General features: G+C 36.5%; 1 protein-coding gene across 1 annotated transcript in view; it reads left to right on the top strand.

The window, feature by feature from the left end:
• LOC145685868 (pecanex-like protein 4) overlaps positions 1 to 15,413 on the top strand; it is a 136,481-nt gene that overhangs the window by 72,384 nt on the left and 48,684 nt on the right. The window lies entirely within an intron of this gene.

The raw sequence follows: 15,413 nt of genomic DNA, 5'->3' as shown, positions 1-15,413 counted from the left end.
AAATGCTGTCAGTGGCGGCGGTTGAACGTTAAAAGTGGGGGGGGGGGCAAGATATGATCTGAATATTTAATATCAATGTTAGTTTTCCTGGTTGCTTGTAACACTTTGTTTGACGAAAGGTTGTATAACTATTAGGATACTGTCTTTTTCAGTTATACCCTATATCTTGTTTCATATTTTATTAAGTAAATTGACAAGAGCAACGCACGCAGATACTAGCCCTTTGTACTCTTAAACAATGAACTTGTAAGAAGAGATTTGATTCCTTGCTCATGAATATCTGACTGGAAAATTGTGTGATCAGATTAGGGGCCTATTTAATAACAAATTTGCAAAACAAATAAACAGAAAGGATAATATTAATCAAATAATCATAGTAATGAATAACGAGGCTTGTTTTGCAAAAGTTATATTCAAACTGGAAATTAATGAACAACTTATATTTTTAATTCCACGAATGCTATTGTGTGTGTTATTACTCTTAGAATGATAGTGAATACTATAAGCATATGCTACAACATTTAAAGAAATACTTTTGCAGCTTCCCGAAACATGTTCGCTACCATTAAATACAGTTTTCACTTTCTTGGAATATATCAAAACTCAGCAATACTTAGAGTCACTCCACATTTCAGTTATACAAAATAATCCTAAAACCTAGAATTATGCTGAATTCACTAAATTTAATTGTATATACAAAACTGTATATGTACACCCCTAAACTCGTATATTACACTGCAAAATTAATATTCCTTACTGAGCTCCTTCGTGCCTAAGCGGTTAGCGTACGCGCCTTAGACGTGGGAGACCCGGGCTCGATTCCCGGGGGGGGGGGACTCACGTGGTTCGGACTCCACGTTGATCATTATGTCCACGTCTCATGTAACTTCGCTGCTGAACAGGATGTTAAACTGAAAAAATCAAATCAAAATATTATTATTAGAAAGAAGAAAATACATTTTAGGAACTGTCGATTTTTGTAGAGGAGAGGGTGCAAATGTGGAAACCCAGTTTGTACTTAATTTGTAAAAGAGCAGTGAATCGTTAATTTAACCTGGAAAATTGTTTGAAAATGCCTTAGAATGTTAGAAAAATGGGACTATAATTCTCAAGTGCAAAACCCATATACGTAAAAAATAAAGAAATATTTAGCACATGTACTAGCATATTTCGATTTTTTTAAATCTGAGGGTAATGTGGAAACACCCTAAAATTACAGTAAATAAATGTGTAGACACATAATGTTGGATCATAATATGTTTTTAATGATAGCATGCTTTTAATCTGTAGATGAACAAAGACAACAAAAGATTTTAAATGATTACAAAGTTAAAAAGCTGAAAGTTACAAAGTAAACAAATTTCGATTCAAGGTTTTGTTGTAAATAGACAAAGATGTTATGTAGGCAAGTCCTGTTTGCAGAAATCACAAATATAAATGCCTATTTCCACACCGGCACACTAAGAGTGACTCCATTTCTCACATTATTGACATTTAATCCAGAGTTCACCACACATATCTTTCGAAAATGGATTCCCATATAATATGCACAGAGTGTCTTTTTGGCTGTTGTACTCCAACTGGAAGAGAGACTGCCGAGTTTTTTTTTAATTGGAGGAGGCACTTTGGGCATTTTTCTGGTTTTGTTACCGCCTGCAGGCGGTTTCTGTTTAGGTCTAGTCGTTAACTCTTACGGTTAGATAAGAATTCTTCGAGTTGTTTATTGTACGGAGACGATCTGAAAACAGTGCAAGAACTCGGCTTACGATCTGTATCCGAAGTTTTCCTCTTCAAAAGGAGTATTTTCATGATTTCATATGGTGACACGCAAAATTTAGAAGAGATGCTCGGAACGTTAGGATCCTCTGAAGAGATGCTCGGTACGCTGGGATCCTCTGAAGAGATGCTCGGTACGCTGGGATCCTCTAAAGAGGTACTCGGTACGCTGGGATCCTCTGAAGAGGTGCTTGGTACGCTGGGATTCTCTGAAGAGATGCTCAGTACGCTGGGATCCTCTGAAGAGGTGCTTGGTACGCTGGGATCCTCTGAAGAGGTGCTTGGTACGCTGGATTCCTTTGAAGAGGTGCTTGGTACGCTGGGATCCTCTGAAGAGGTGCTTGGTACGCTGGGGTCCTCTGAAGACATGCTCGGTACGCTGGGATCCTCTGAAGAGATGCTCGGTACGCTGGGATCCTCTAAAGAGGTACTCGGTACGCTAAGACCCTGTAATAAAAATCGTGGAGACAATTATTTGCCTTTTTCCGCCTCTTTGTCAGTTTCCACTTTGCTTTACTCCTAAGCCTTACCCCTCTGCCCTGCCCTCACTTAGGCCATGAATCAAAAGTATCAAACATATACTTGTATGATTCAAATGTGTGTTATCTTCAATAAATTATTTACTACTAATAAAACAATGTAATGGACTTTAGGGTAAGGGAAATGTGGAAACGTTTCCACATTTTCCTCATCTGCATGTTTCCAAGTTATCCGCACTGTAGTCAAATTGGATTGTACGAGTTAAGTTAAAATCACGTTTGCTTGTGATTGATTAAATGCCACCAATACCTTCCCAATAACTCCTTTTCACAATGCTCTGATATGTATTACACTACATCTATGATACTTTAAACTTAATAATACTGCACACTTACCTCCGAAAATTTTACGAAAATGTGTAAATAACAATCGACGCACCACCGTTAACTACACTGGCCGAGCGCTTCATAGTGTTGTGCTGTACCGAATGGGGACGAGGGTGATTGTTTACGGCAATCGCCGCAAGGGTAAAGCTCTCTGCAGTCAACATATGTTACGTTTCCACATTACCCTCACGTTTCCACATTTGCACCCTTTCCTCTACAATTAACCCTTTGGGGATCTTATGGTACATTTTGTACCATACGCGTTTTCCATGGTACATTGCGTTATTTCTCTTCTATTTGAGCTTTTTTCGTCCGTTTTTTTTTTTTTTTTTTGTTGTTTTTCAAGTCCAGAGACATTGTAGAAGACATTGCGTATGGTTTCAGACCGTCCTGCGTCCAGACATGGGAGGTGATGACGTCATAATCTTAAAATGTATTTTTTTCCTTTTTAAGCCTATGTTCATTATTTTTGGCGGGCTCATTTTTAAACGTAGAAGATTGAAATTTTGCACAAACATTCAGTCCACCGAGTAGTATTTACCAGATATTTTCTTCCGATGTCAGTGCTAAAACAGGGGGGGGGGACCAGAGGGGCAAAGGGGTAAAAAAGGGATATTTTTACCATAAAAATCCCGTTTGTCGTCATTTTCGCGCCTCACATACATGATAGGACCACGTGAGTCATACCGTCTGAAAGGCCGTTCCATTCTGAAGAGAATGACGGTCGAATTATTATTCTAGGGTAATTAGGGATGTCTCAGGGATTTTTCGAAAAATATACTTCTATATAGGGAAAAATGGGGCATTGTCAGTATATATATTTTTGGCGGGCTTCTTTTTGAACGTAGAAGATTGAAATTTTGCACAAACATTCAGTCCACCGAGTAGTATTTACCAGATTTTTTGTTCCGATGTCAGTTTTAAAACAGGGGGGGGAACCAGAGGGGCAAAAGGTTAAAAAAGGGATATTTTTACCCCAAAAATCCCGTTTTTCGTCATTTTCCCGCCTCACATACACAATAGGACCACGTGAGTCATACCGTCTGAAAGACCGTTCCATTCTGAAGAGAACGACGGTCGAATTATTATTATAGGGTAATTAGGGCCGTCTCAGTGAATTTTTATCCAAATATACTTCTGTATAGGGTAAAAGTGGGGCATGGTAGGGAAATTTTTTCTGGCGGGCCTATTTTTTCACGTAGAAGATTGAAATTTTGCACAAACATTCAGTCCACCGAGTAGTATTTACCAGAAGTTTTTTTTTTATTTCTGCGTAACAACAGGGGGGGTCCAGAGGGGCAAAAGTTGAAAAAAGGGAAATTTTGCCCCAAAAATCCCTTTTTTCAGGAATTTCCCGCCTTAGATACATGATGGAGACATGTGAATGGTACCGCCGGAAAGACAGTTCTATTCTGAAGAGAATGATTGGCGGATTATAGTCCTAGGGTAATTAGGGGTGTCTCAGGATTTTTTCCCCCTGAGATCATAGTGTTTTATGGTGATTTGGGGCATTGTGGGAATTTTTGATAAAAATTCTCCCGCCCTTACTATTCAAGATAGAAACTTGAAATTTGGCACACACATTCAGTATACCAAGTACTATTTATCAGATTTTTTTAGATGGCTACGATCATACAGGGGGGTCCAGGGGGGGGGGCAAAGTTCGAGAAAAAAATTTTTCCCTCCGAAATTTTCACTTTGACATTTTTTCCCGCTTCTGGTATATGGTATGAGCATGCAAGTGGTACCATTTGAAAGCCAGCTCTATTCTAAAGAGAATGAGGTACGAACCATGATCCTAGGATAAATACTGACGATGCGGTAGCTGCTTGACTGAAAGTCTCAAAAATAGCCCAAAAAGCCAAGAGCTCCTAAGGGTTAAAGAATAACTTGTAAGGACTTCTTTTCTTGCGAAATGTTATCTCAATTAGTTCCAGAGCGGCTGACTAACATATCGATCAATTGCAAGAAGAAATGAAAGTACGCTCGAATTGTGGCGCTCCAATAGGTTAATTTTTGGGCCATTTTTAGTGGCAGTTCAAACGCAATGCCTGTAGCTTTCTTCAAACGCAATCCCACGGGAAGACAACCAATACGTACTCAAAGAACGACAAATATTTTATGGTACCATTTTTATTCTACGAACCAATAATACCTACAAAACTTTATATTTCCAAATGAAACAATAGGGGTCTATACATTAATGCGTAATTTCAAAAAAGTGGGGGCAACTTCCCCCCTTTGCTCCCCCGAATTGCCGCCCATGAATGTTGTTATACTATACCCTTCGTGGACCTTTCGTGACTCTTGGATAAAGTTAAGAAAGACAAAAAAAAAAAAAAAAAAAAAAAAAGAAAGAATAAATTTAGTGCATGAATTTACAAAACGAGACGAAGCAACAAAACTTCGAGAATCGAGACGAACTGAGAGACGAAACCTTATATCTCCTCTTGTCTCGTCTCGTGAGCAACACTAAAGGTTCCCAAACTCCGCAAAATCAACGGGATGTCCGTGATTAGACCATTCTGATCCCCAAATTTGATTATTAGTTTTCGTTTTTCCCTTATCTTAAAAAAAGTAAGTTAATAATAATAATAATAATAATAATAATAATAATAATAATAATAATAATAATAATAATAACCTGAGAGGCTAAGCGGTTGGCGTACGCGCCTTTGGCGTGGGAGACCCTGGTTCGATTCCCGGCGGGGCGTATGTGGTTCGGATTCCATGTTAAATTGTAGGTTCACGTCTCATATAGCCTCGTTGCTGAAAGGGACGCCGAACTAAAAATCAATTCTGTGTAAAATAAAAACTTTAACGATGTGGACTTACGATGATGAAAGAATGTTAAAATAATTAATACTCAATACACTTTCTTAATCGGACTCTTTTTGTCTCAGACTGTAAGCGTTATGATGTAGATTGGAGATTTAATAGACCTAACTACGTTAGACTAAAGAGAAAAAAATGAAACTCACAGTTTTACGTCCCATAGTTGTCGACGTAGGCTGATGGAGTCGGATAATAATGAAAATGAATGCTTATGAAAGAACTGGTAGATTGAAAATATGGAAGGAAAGGGTAGAATTGTGAGAAAGTGCACAATCACTCTGTTCTCCACCGCAGACATTAGATCTAAGAAGGTATTCCACATCTCGTAGCTACTTCTCCTTATTCCTCCACAAACTTTCTTCTTTTCAGAACCGAGATTATATGAGACGTGAACTTTACCACTTAACCCAACGTTTCCCAACCGGTGTGCCACGGCACACTGGTATGCCGCGAATGGACCGCTGGTGTGACGCGAGAAATCGAAACAAAATTATTAATTCTATAGCAAACAAATTGCAAAACATAGGAAAAAATGTACATTTTTGTATTTCACATTACTATGAATTTCTACCATGGAAAAAATTACTGTAATTGTAATATATTGTTCTACATCTATTACTGTGTAGCAGACAGTATTACGGCTCGTACACATTTCCACGCTTAGCTACTATGTTACGCTTCAATTGAGAGTCATACTAACACCGAGAAATGGAAGCACTTGTACGGTACAGGTCAAGTGAATGTTCGTAGAATGACAGAACAACAATTTGTTCAACAGCTGTGTTTTGATTTCGACGCATCGCAAGCTGTGTGATTGCAATAATATGCACCGGTTTTGGTTAAAACAGCAAAATTAAAAGTACAAGGCATTTGTTTGTTCGTTCGTTATTTAGTGATCTTCGTTCTTACTGAAAGGTTGGATACAGTTTTCGAAAAAGAAAGCGTATTTTTAAAAATCTGAGTTCTGTATTTCATTGCAATTGTGTTCTATTTTAAAATTAAAATAAAAAATAAGCACAATGAATTAGCATAGGGGAAAACCAGTAATCGAGCTTTCATCTCTGTGAGGAGGAGATCAGTAATCACAGAAAAAAAAAATACCATGGTATTTTATAAGTGCAAATAATAATAATAATAATAATAATAATAATAATAATAATAATAATAATAATAATAATAATAATATCTATGAGTGTGCCATGAGAATTCAAGTGACACGATAGTGTGCCGCAAGTTGAAAAAGGTTGGGAAACGCTGACTTAACCGAACCACGCGAGCTCTCACCAGGAATCAAATTTGGGTCTCCCGCACCGAAAACGCGTGCGCTTAGCATGTAGTCACGAGGGATCTTTCAGGGACTTCTCACTCTCAGAAGAAACTTTATAGTACTTCGGCATAACATTTTCACTTCAAGCAAATTCTCAACACGAAATTCAATAAATAAAACAGAACGCAGTTGCAACTAAACATGTTTATCGTTTCTAAACCAGTTAAGGCCCGGTTGTTATTACCTATCTTCACCACTCAATTTTTTTTCTGAGTCTCTTCCAAAGTGTAAAAGACTTTATGTTCCACAAGCACGTCTCATCTTTCAGTAACTTGAATTCCGCCTCTTAAGTGTTAGCTTTCTTCTCTGATCTAGTGGTTATCGCGGGTACCTTTGGTACATGAGATCCTGGGTTCGATTCTCGGCAGTATAGAGTATCGAACACACTACAGTAATTCCGATTAGTGGCGTATACAAGGAGGGGTTTCGGGGTTTAATCCTTCTCCTTGAGGAAGATATTAATGAAAAAATAAACATTTACGATACTAAGAAATATATACATAAAAATCACACTTGTCCTGAAAGCATATGAGATTGAATGTATGAACCTACCGTTGATGAAATTTTGCGTACGCCACTGGCTCAGAACTCATTTTAAATTGTATTTTTCGGCCTATTTAGCCTCGCTGCTGACAGAGATCATAATCAGGGGTGTCCACATACCAGTTTTAGGGTGCACCGGTTAGATTATTTTGGTGAACTTTTTATTTTATTATGGAAAGTGATACAATCAAACTGGAGAATGGTAAGTTTGGGGAAGAGAAAAGTACATTTCGGGGTCAGAATGGTAAATTTGGGAGCCAGAGTGGTCAATTTAGAAGGAAGAGTGGTCAATTTGGAAGCCAGAGTGACAAATTAGAAGGAAGAATGGTAAATTTGGAAGGAAAGATGATAAATTTGAGAGCAAGAGTGATAAGTTTAGAAGGAAGAGTTGTAAATTTGGAAGGAAGAATGGTAAATTTGGGAGCCAGTGACAAATGAGAAGGAAGAACGATAAATTTGGAAGGAAGAATGATGAATTTGGGAGCAAGAGTGATAAATTTAGAAGGAAGTGGTAAATTGGGAGCCAGAGTGATAAATTTAGAAGGAAGATTGGTAAATTTGGAAGGAAGAATGATAAATTTGGGAGCAAGAGTGATAAATTTAGAAGGAAGAGTTGTAAATTTGGAAGGAAGAATGGTAAATTTGAAAGTCAGAGTGATAAATTTAGAAGGAAGATTGGTAAATTTGGAAGGAAGAATGATAAATTTGGGAGACACCTCTTCCTATAACTCTAGACTTTACGTAGGGTCTATACACCATATTGCCGTTAATATTACTAATTAAAAATAGTTTTGAGACAGACTATAAATACTAGTTAATGCTGCAACGACATCAACAATGCTTAACATAACGTGTGTTGCGATGTCATGGGCATTTCTAAAATGTGTCGTGAATCAAAAAAAGGTTGGGAAGCACTGGTTTAACTATGGTGAAACATGTTTTCCCTATTAGACAACCATTTGTATCATCTTTAACTCTCAGAGTATGTGAACTGTTCTCGTAAACATGGGCGGCTTTAGGATTTAATTTTGGGTAGGCCTGCTCCCTTGCTTATGGATACATATGCACATTTGATTGATTAATGAAAGTAGGAAATTACTTTTACAGTAGTGGTTAATGCTATTTGTTAAATAATTATCTACCATTAATATAAATAGTGGAAAATATATTTAGTCTATACGGTATATTTTAGTGCTTATATATTTTTTCAAAATTTTGGGGTAAGCTTGTGCCTACCCGCTAAAGCCGCCACTGCTGGTATACTCGTCCCGCTAGTATACCCAATTGATAGAACTCCGGGGAAATAGTAGGCCATATTCCAAGGGAAATTACCTACCACTACAGAACCATTTCATATATTGTAATAATGGACAAGTCGCTGCTCCGATCTGTGAAAACCACTCTTCCTTAAGCTCATACTCATTGAGGTGAATTATGAATACTTCCACAATATGATCCCTGTAACATTCTAAATTTGTAACCTCGTCGAATAAAATTAGTCAGACAACATACATACGACTTGAGGCATATACATATCGATCTTCTATTTGCGTAGAGTAGAGAAATTTAATTCATGCGAATTATCAGTACTCCCTAGACAGCTGCTTAGATGTTCACGTACTAAGCAAGATGAAAGCATGCATCATCGGTGAAAAAAAGGTAATAATAAGGATGTCTTCACCTTTATCTATGAGGGAAAATCTTAAACTAACGTAAGAGTACGGTTATACCAAAAGTTTCATATTTCATCCTTCCCTTTCCCTTCTTCAACGGGACAGAAAAAGCAAAACAAACTCATTGTTTTAAATGGAACCTGGTGATAGTGCAAGGTGAATCAAGCTTCATGTCTGCTTTCCTTCAATAAAATCATATTTGTTTTTCGTAATGGTCGATCAAGTGAACTGCACACTAATTGACTTCTCTCTCTCTCTCTCTCTCTCTCTCTCTCTCTCTCTCTCTCTCTCACACACACACACACACACACACACACATACATACACATACACATACACAACAGTTCTGTTTGCCCAGTGACGTTTAAAAAAAAGTTTGCAAGTGTGTCCTTTATTGCAAAGACTGGTGCTGCCTGAATCGCAGAGAACTCTTTGAATGTTTTTGCTGCCAACCCTGATTTGCCTCCAAGTGAGAAAAAAATATCGCTAAACTCAGCATAAACTCGCTGCTCTATAAATGATAAAGGATGATTCGAGATAGGGGAACTGAAATGAGAAGGATGAAATAGGAAAATTTCGCCTATAATGGTACCCTATTTGTAAAAGTCATCGTGGGACCGCAGATCACTTTCTTGCAGCTGGTGTTTCTGACTCGTGTGTGAAAGTTGTTTTAACATCTTCGTCAGGCTGTTGTAAGCTACATTCTATGGTACAAATTGTGTTTTCTGGCCTTTTTAGCTCCTTGTCCTGTTTCATTGACTTTCTCTTCTGAGATTAAGGGTCTCGAGTGCGTTTAGGATCTGCAGTGTGATCCGTTTCGTGAAATTTCGCTGTAAAATTTCGTATATGTGCAAATTTCTTATCGTCAGGGAAAACATGCTACTCCAGTTTTTATTTGGGATAGGCAGTTGTTCATATCTCTCCCTATACCTAGGTATAGCTATATATATATATATAAATCGAAAATTGGTTTGTACAAACCAAAATTGGTTTTGACAGAAAACCGAATCGATTTCAAAACTGAAACATGTTTTTAATAGAAAACTGAAACGGTTTTTAAGCAGAAATCTGTATTTAAAACCTAAACTATTTTTAATAAAAAGTCAAACCGGTTTTCAAAAATATTTCGGTTTCAAACCGGTTTCAAACCGGTTTTCAATACACGTTTTCTCTTTTTCTAAAAACCGTAATACCGGTTTTTGTTCCCACCACTAGTTTTTACTGCTTGATCTTGTGCATCATTATCACTTGACAAATAGAGATTCACGCTCTTACTCAACTGTCCTAGAGCGAGTGTACCTAAGCATTCTACGAGATAAGCAAATAACGCCACTTAACACAATGTAATAAGGTATTAATAATTTCATATTTTCTGAATTTCTTATTGAAATTTAGCTGCTAGATCGTATAAGTGCATAAGTTTGTGTATATATATATATATATATATATATATATATATATATATATATATATAAACACCAAAATATTATGAATCAATATAGTTGTAATCTTTGTTTCATGCATTTTTTTAGTATGCCTTACGAACTTCCGATTATTATCATCACATGCATATGTTACACTCAAAAGAAGAAATACATGACCAGTCACATGATTCGGTTGGTTGCACGAACTAAGATCAACTTTAAAAAGATTTGCGAAACATATTTCTCTTACCTTGTCTTCTGTCGGATAAACAAAAAGATCGATAGAAAGTTGTAATATCAAAGTGTAAGAAATACTTCCATGTTTCTAGTCTGAGACAAACATTATATATTTGTCCAACATGTTTATCTCAGACAAGAAACATTTATATATAAGAAATTAAAGTAATAAATCGAATATGCATAGATTTGCGGAAAATTATTATTATTATCAAATTAAATTTTAAATTAAACCTATAAAAAGTATTTTATTACAAATTTTAAATAAAGTTAAGTTGGAAATAAAATTATGATAGCAATCTTAATTCTAATTATTTACGTTACTAGTTAACCAAAATAATTTCTCAGATAAAGAAAAAACCTCTTGTATCATAATATACAATAAAAATAATATTTGTTTTGTGTTTCGATGTAATTGTATTCGGCATCATTGTATAAATAGCATTTATAATACATTAACGATCAATTTCATTAACGTAAACGAATATTAGTCAAAATTTATTCTGTGAAATGGAACTGATTAAAATAAACATGAACTAATTCAAATTATCAGTTCTAATAATTGCTCATTCTTCTTTCACAGTTATATCATATGTGTGGATGGCTGACATCGGTACAACTCTTTGAGAAAATTTGTATTTTTGTGCCATACATAAATGCACTCAAGATGATTTGCCATATTATTATCTTAAATGTTATTTTATTTTACATTTCAAGAACATGATTTCAATAGTTAAAATCCGTCCCAGTGATGAATGAAACAAAATACTCCGATTATTGTGCATTTGAGCAAGTTTCAATAGCCATCTTTTGAATTTGACTTATTTTGTTTATAGAGTATAACATGCCCTTTTCTCTCTGTATATAAATGATTTCAAAAAATGAGGTGTATTTTATATGCCGATTGAAAGATTTTGGTTATATCAGTTTTTGTAAGTTTTCTCAATTCTGTGCAGTTTTCAATGCTTCTTTAAGATGTCCAAGAGCACTCCAGTTACGTACAGTTCAGCGACTCAGAAAATGCTAGTAGACCTTCTCAAATATCGTTGTTTCCTTCCTAATATATCACTTTATAGTTTTAAACATAATATAACGTGTTTAATTTTCAAAAATGGACACTGAAAATGGGATGGATCTTATATGCCGACAAAGACGGTGTGTTTGTGAACATTATTCAAAAAGAAAAAAATGACACTTTTCCATATTCATTTTTAATAGAGGGCTTGATCAAACGTATAAGGCTTTAATAGATGGCTTCGTATAGTTTGTTTGCTGGTGGACAAAGGCGTCATGTCGGACATTTTCGAAACTAAGGAAGAAGCTTAATGGTTATAGCAGACATTGCATCATACATATAAAGGTAACCAAGAAAGTTCTGCCGCTTTTTCACCCACGACCTTCGAACATCGATATGTCACCTTAGACGTACCTGGAAAATAAAAAATGGTCTCCATCAGCATCGACATCCTTCTGCCAACGTTTTGGAAGGCCATGGATTCCATCGCAATACAGCTTGGTGGGTCGTAAAGCGAAGAAGGTATCAAGTGTATTTTGCACCTCTACTAGGGATTTGAACTGGCGTCCTCGAAGGTGATTGTCCAAGGAATATAACGGGTGATAATCGGACGGTGCAATGATGGATGTAATAGTGTTTCTCATCCAAGGCGTAAAATGGTGTCCCGGGTCATCCTAGCCACGTGGGGCTTAGCGTTGTCCTGTAACAGGAGGACCCCTTTGCAATTCAAAAGTGCTGGCTCCAGAGTTTTGAGTTTTTCTTGAATATGGCTCAACTGCTGACAGTCCACAGTTACATTGATGCTCTGACCAGGTTGTAGCAATTTCCGATGCACGATGCCGCGAGCAGTCCACCAAACACACAGAAGGACCTTCTGGTGCAGTGCTGATTTCGACTGTTTTGGAACCGGTTGGGATACTAACCAATGATGACTGTGCCGTGGAGCTTCGTACAGGACCCACTTCTCATCACATGTCAACACCCTATCCAGAAATGGCTCCTTCCTAAGACGAGACAGCAAAGAAACACAGGTGTCTGCTCGCTTTGCCTTCGGGCCCAGAGTCAAATTATGTGGGACCCATTTACCCAACTTGTAATATTTTCAAATTTGATGAAGGTGCTGTCGAATGGTTTCTCCACTTACATTGAATTGTACTCTCAGTTCCTCACATGTCTGGCCATTGTTCGCCTCAATTGCTACCTGAAGATCTTCATTTTGTATAAAACTTATGCGTTGGTCTTCCGGCACGTGGTGCTTCTTCGAGTGTTTCGTCATCGTTCTTAAACTTGTTAAACCACCACTGCACTGTCCACGTAGTTACGACACCCTTACCAAAGGCCTGGCATATCTTCCGCTCCAGTGCAGCGGCGTTTGACCCCAGTTTGAACTCGTACAGCATACACGTCAATATAACGCTCTGTGGAGGTCCCATGTTCACTCTGTTCTTAAGCAAGTTTACGGTGTAGCTGAACTGACACAACCAGGTAGTATATTGGATATACCCACACCAACAACTGACCTTCACCTTATCTCCATTCGCATTCAATTCACGATGTGAGGGCCAATTGAACACAGACCTTCACAAAAAGCGACAGAACTTTCTTGGTTACCTTTATAGATAAACACAAAATGACAGTAAATATAATAAGAAACCGTTAATTAATACAGTAAACAAGTAAGCGAAATCCGAACTTCACGTTTCATTGTGACATTTCAAATATTTAATAGTGTATTCTTACTGTGGACCATAAATATGGTTTTCATTACCTTAAAGACGAAAGTGAACTTCTCTTTATCTTGTGCAAATACTTTAACGTTTTTGTTGGCAAAGTATTGTTAAAAATAATCGATTGAATTTGAAGAGATTGAAGAGATTTTTTTTTTTTTTTTTAATAAATCACAAATGCTAACATTATTTTGGGAAACTTTACAACTGTCTTCAGTCTTTCGTATAGATAAATGTTACAAGTCACTCGTTTTATATATACATATTGCAACATTTCGTCATTTTATATCTTTGTTTTTCCTATAATGATAAATTGTGTTGGAAACCCTATTCAGTTCCTATCCGAAATGGTAAAGAAGTTCTGATTATATATATATATATATAAAGGGGTAGGAATGTTTAAAAGTTCTGAGCCCTTAGATTTTGGTGGTACGTGTGCGGTGGACTATCTTTCAGATTTTACATCAAGGTTATATTTTATTACAAACGGAGTCTTCGGATGTGAAGAGCTTACCAGCATTAATATTATTTTCATATGGATTTTTTTCTTTCTTCTGTCCGAGATTAGCGAAGACAAAATCATACAGTTAAGGAGAACTAGAGAAAAATTTAGTACCCACCACGCTAGAGATTAAATCCATGATTTTATAATTCCAATGAAGGCATTCTATTTTGTACTGCCTCATACTCCGTGTGCTTCTTCGTTTGAATCAAGCAATTTCGTCACTTCCGGGGACAAAGAAAGTGCGAGGTTCCAAAAGTTGGTTTTTCGATTCCCAACAATATAATTACTAAGTAAAGGGAGCATAGACTGGTACGGAATTCACATTTGTTTTTATGTAAAACGTTTCCTTGCCCATGCGCGACGACTATGTGGGTGCTCCGGGGCTCCAGCACCCACACAAATAATCTACTGATTTGTCCAAATCAAATGGGCTCAGCTAATTTCTTTCTTCGAAAATTTGACCTTAAATTTGATGACCCAAAACTCGGGAATGGAAAGCCTACACACCATAATATTTCATCTATATACTAATCTTGTCAAAGTCTACCACGATACCAAGTTTTATACAATATACCATCCTTGTTGATTTTTCAGGAAAAAATCAGTAAAGGACGAAGGTATTCGTTTTTCCCTCCTCATGAATATATAAAGGAAGCTACGGAGTATATACTTGTTTACATTATGTTGTTACATATTGTTTTATTTCTGTCAGAGAAAGTTTAACTCTCGCAGGAGACAGCATTCTAAGATATCATTTTTGAACTCTTATTATTCACAAAGAAAACAGGACAAAGATTTGTCCTGTAGAAACAAATACATATTATAAAAACTTGCTAACACAAAATAAAAATATTGAGAATGGGATCATACATATTCACGATTAAAATCACCAATTTCGAAAATGTGGCACTTTGTACCTTCCTCCTCCCCCCTGTTCGTCCTTCTAGGTGTAAACTATTATTTGACCGGCAATTTACTCTCTTCTGTAGTATGTGAAAAGCAACAGGGGATGGGTAAAATGAAAAGACGAAAAGAATATGAAGGTAGTATTGTAGACGATTTTATTTAAGGTTCTTTCTCTGTTTGTTTCAATTTTTTTTCCAATCATTAAAATATATACCTACCCGATTTTCTTTAAATCTACATAAGTGCTTGTCTTCGATGATAATACAATATCTTATCATCAAGATCTCTAAGTGAAGTACATCAAAACTATTTTTTTATGTTGCTACACTAATTATTTTTAACTCGAGAACACAACATTTTTCATCAGTTCAGTTTCAGTAATCCTGATGTGACTGATGTGTATTTTATTTCATACCTTAGCTGGTGCTTCTTTGTGTGTTGTCTGTAGAAGCTGTCTCATCTTAACAATGTTTTCATCTCCAATCCATGTGGCAAAACAAATAGAATACATTCATTAAGAATCTTCCGTTTCAGACACTTCGACAGTTTCAAAATAGGGGAATCTCTAAGCAGACATAA

The sequence above is a fragment of the Thermobia domestica genome, chromosome 5 (genome assembly GCF_964235325.1).
Source record: "Thermobia domestica chromosome 5, izTheDome1.hap1.1, whole genome shotgun sequence".
Classification (NCBI taxonomy): domain Eukaryota; kingdom Metazoa; phylum Arthropoda; class Insecta; order Zygentoma; family Lepismatidae; genus Thermobia; species Thermobia domestica.
Note: the sequence above shows the minus strand (reverse complement) of the source record. Positions and strands in the feature narration are given on the sequence as shown.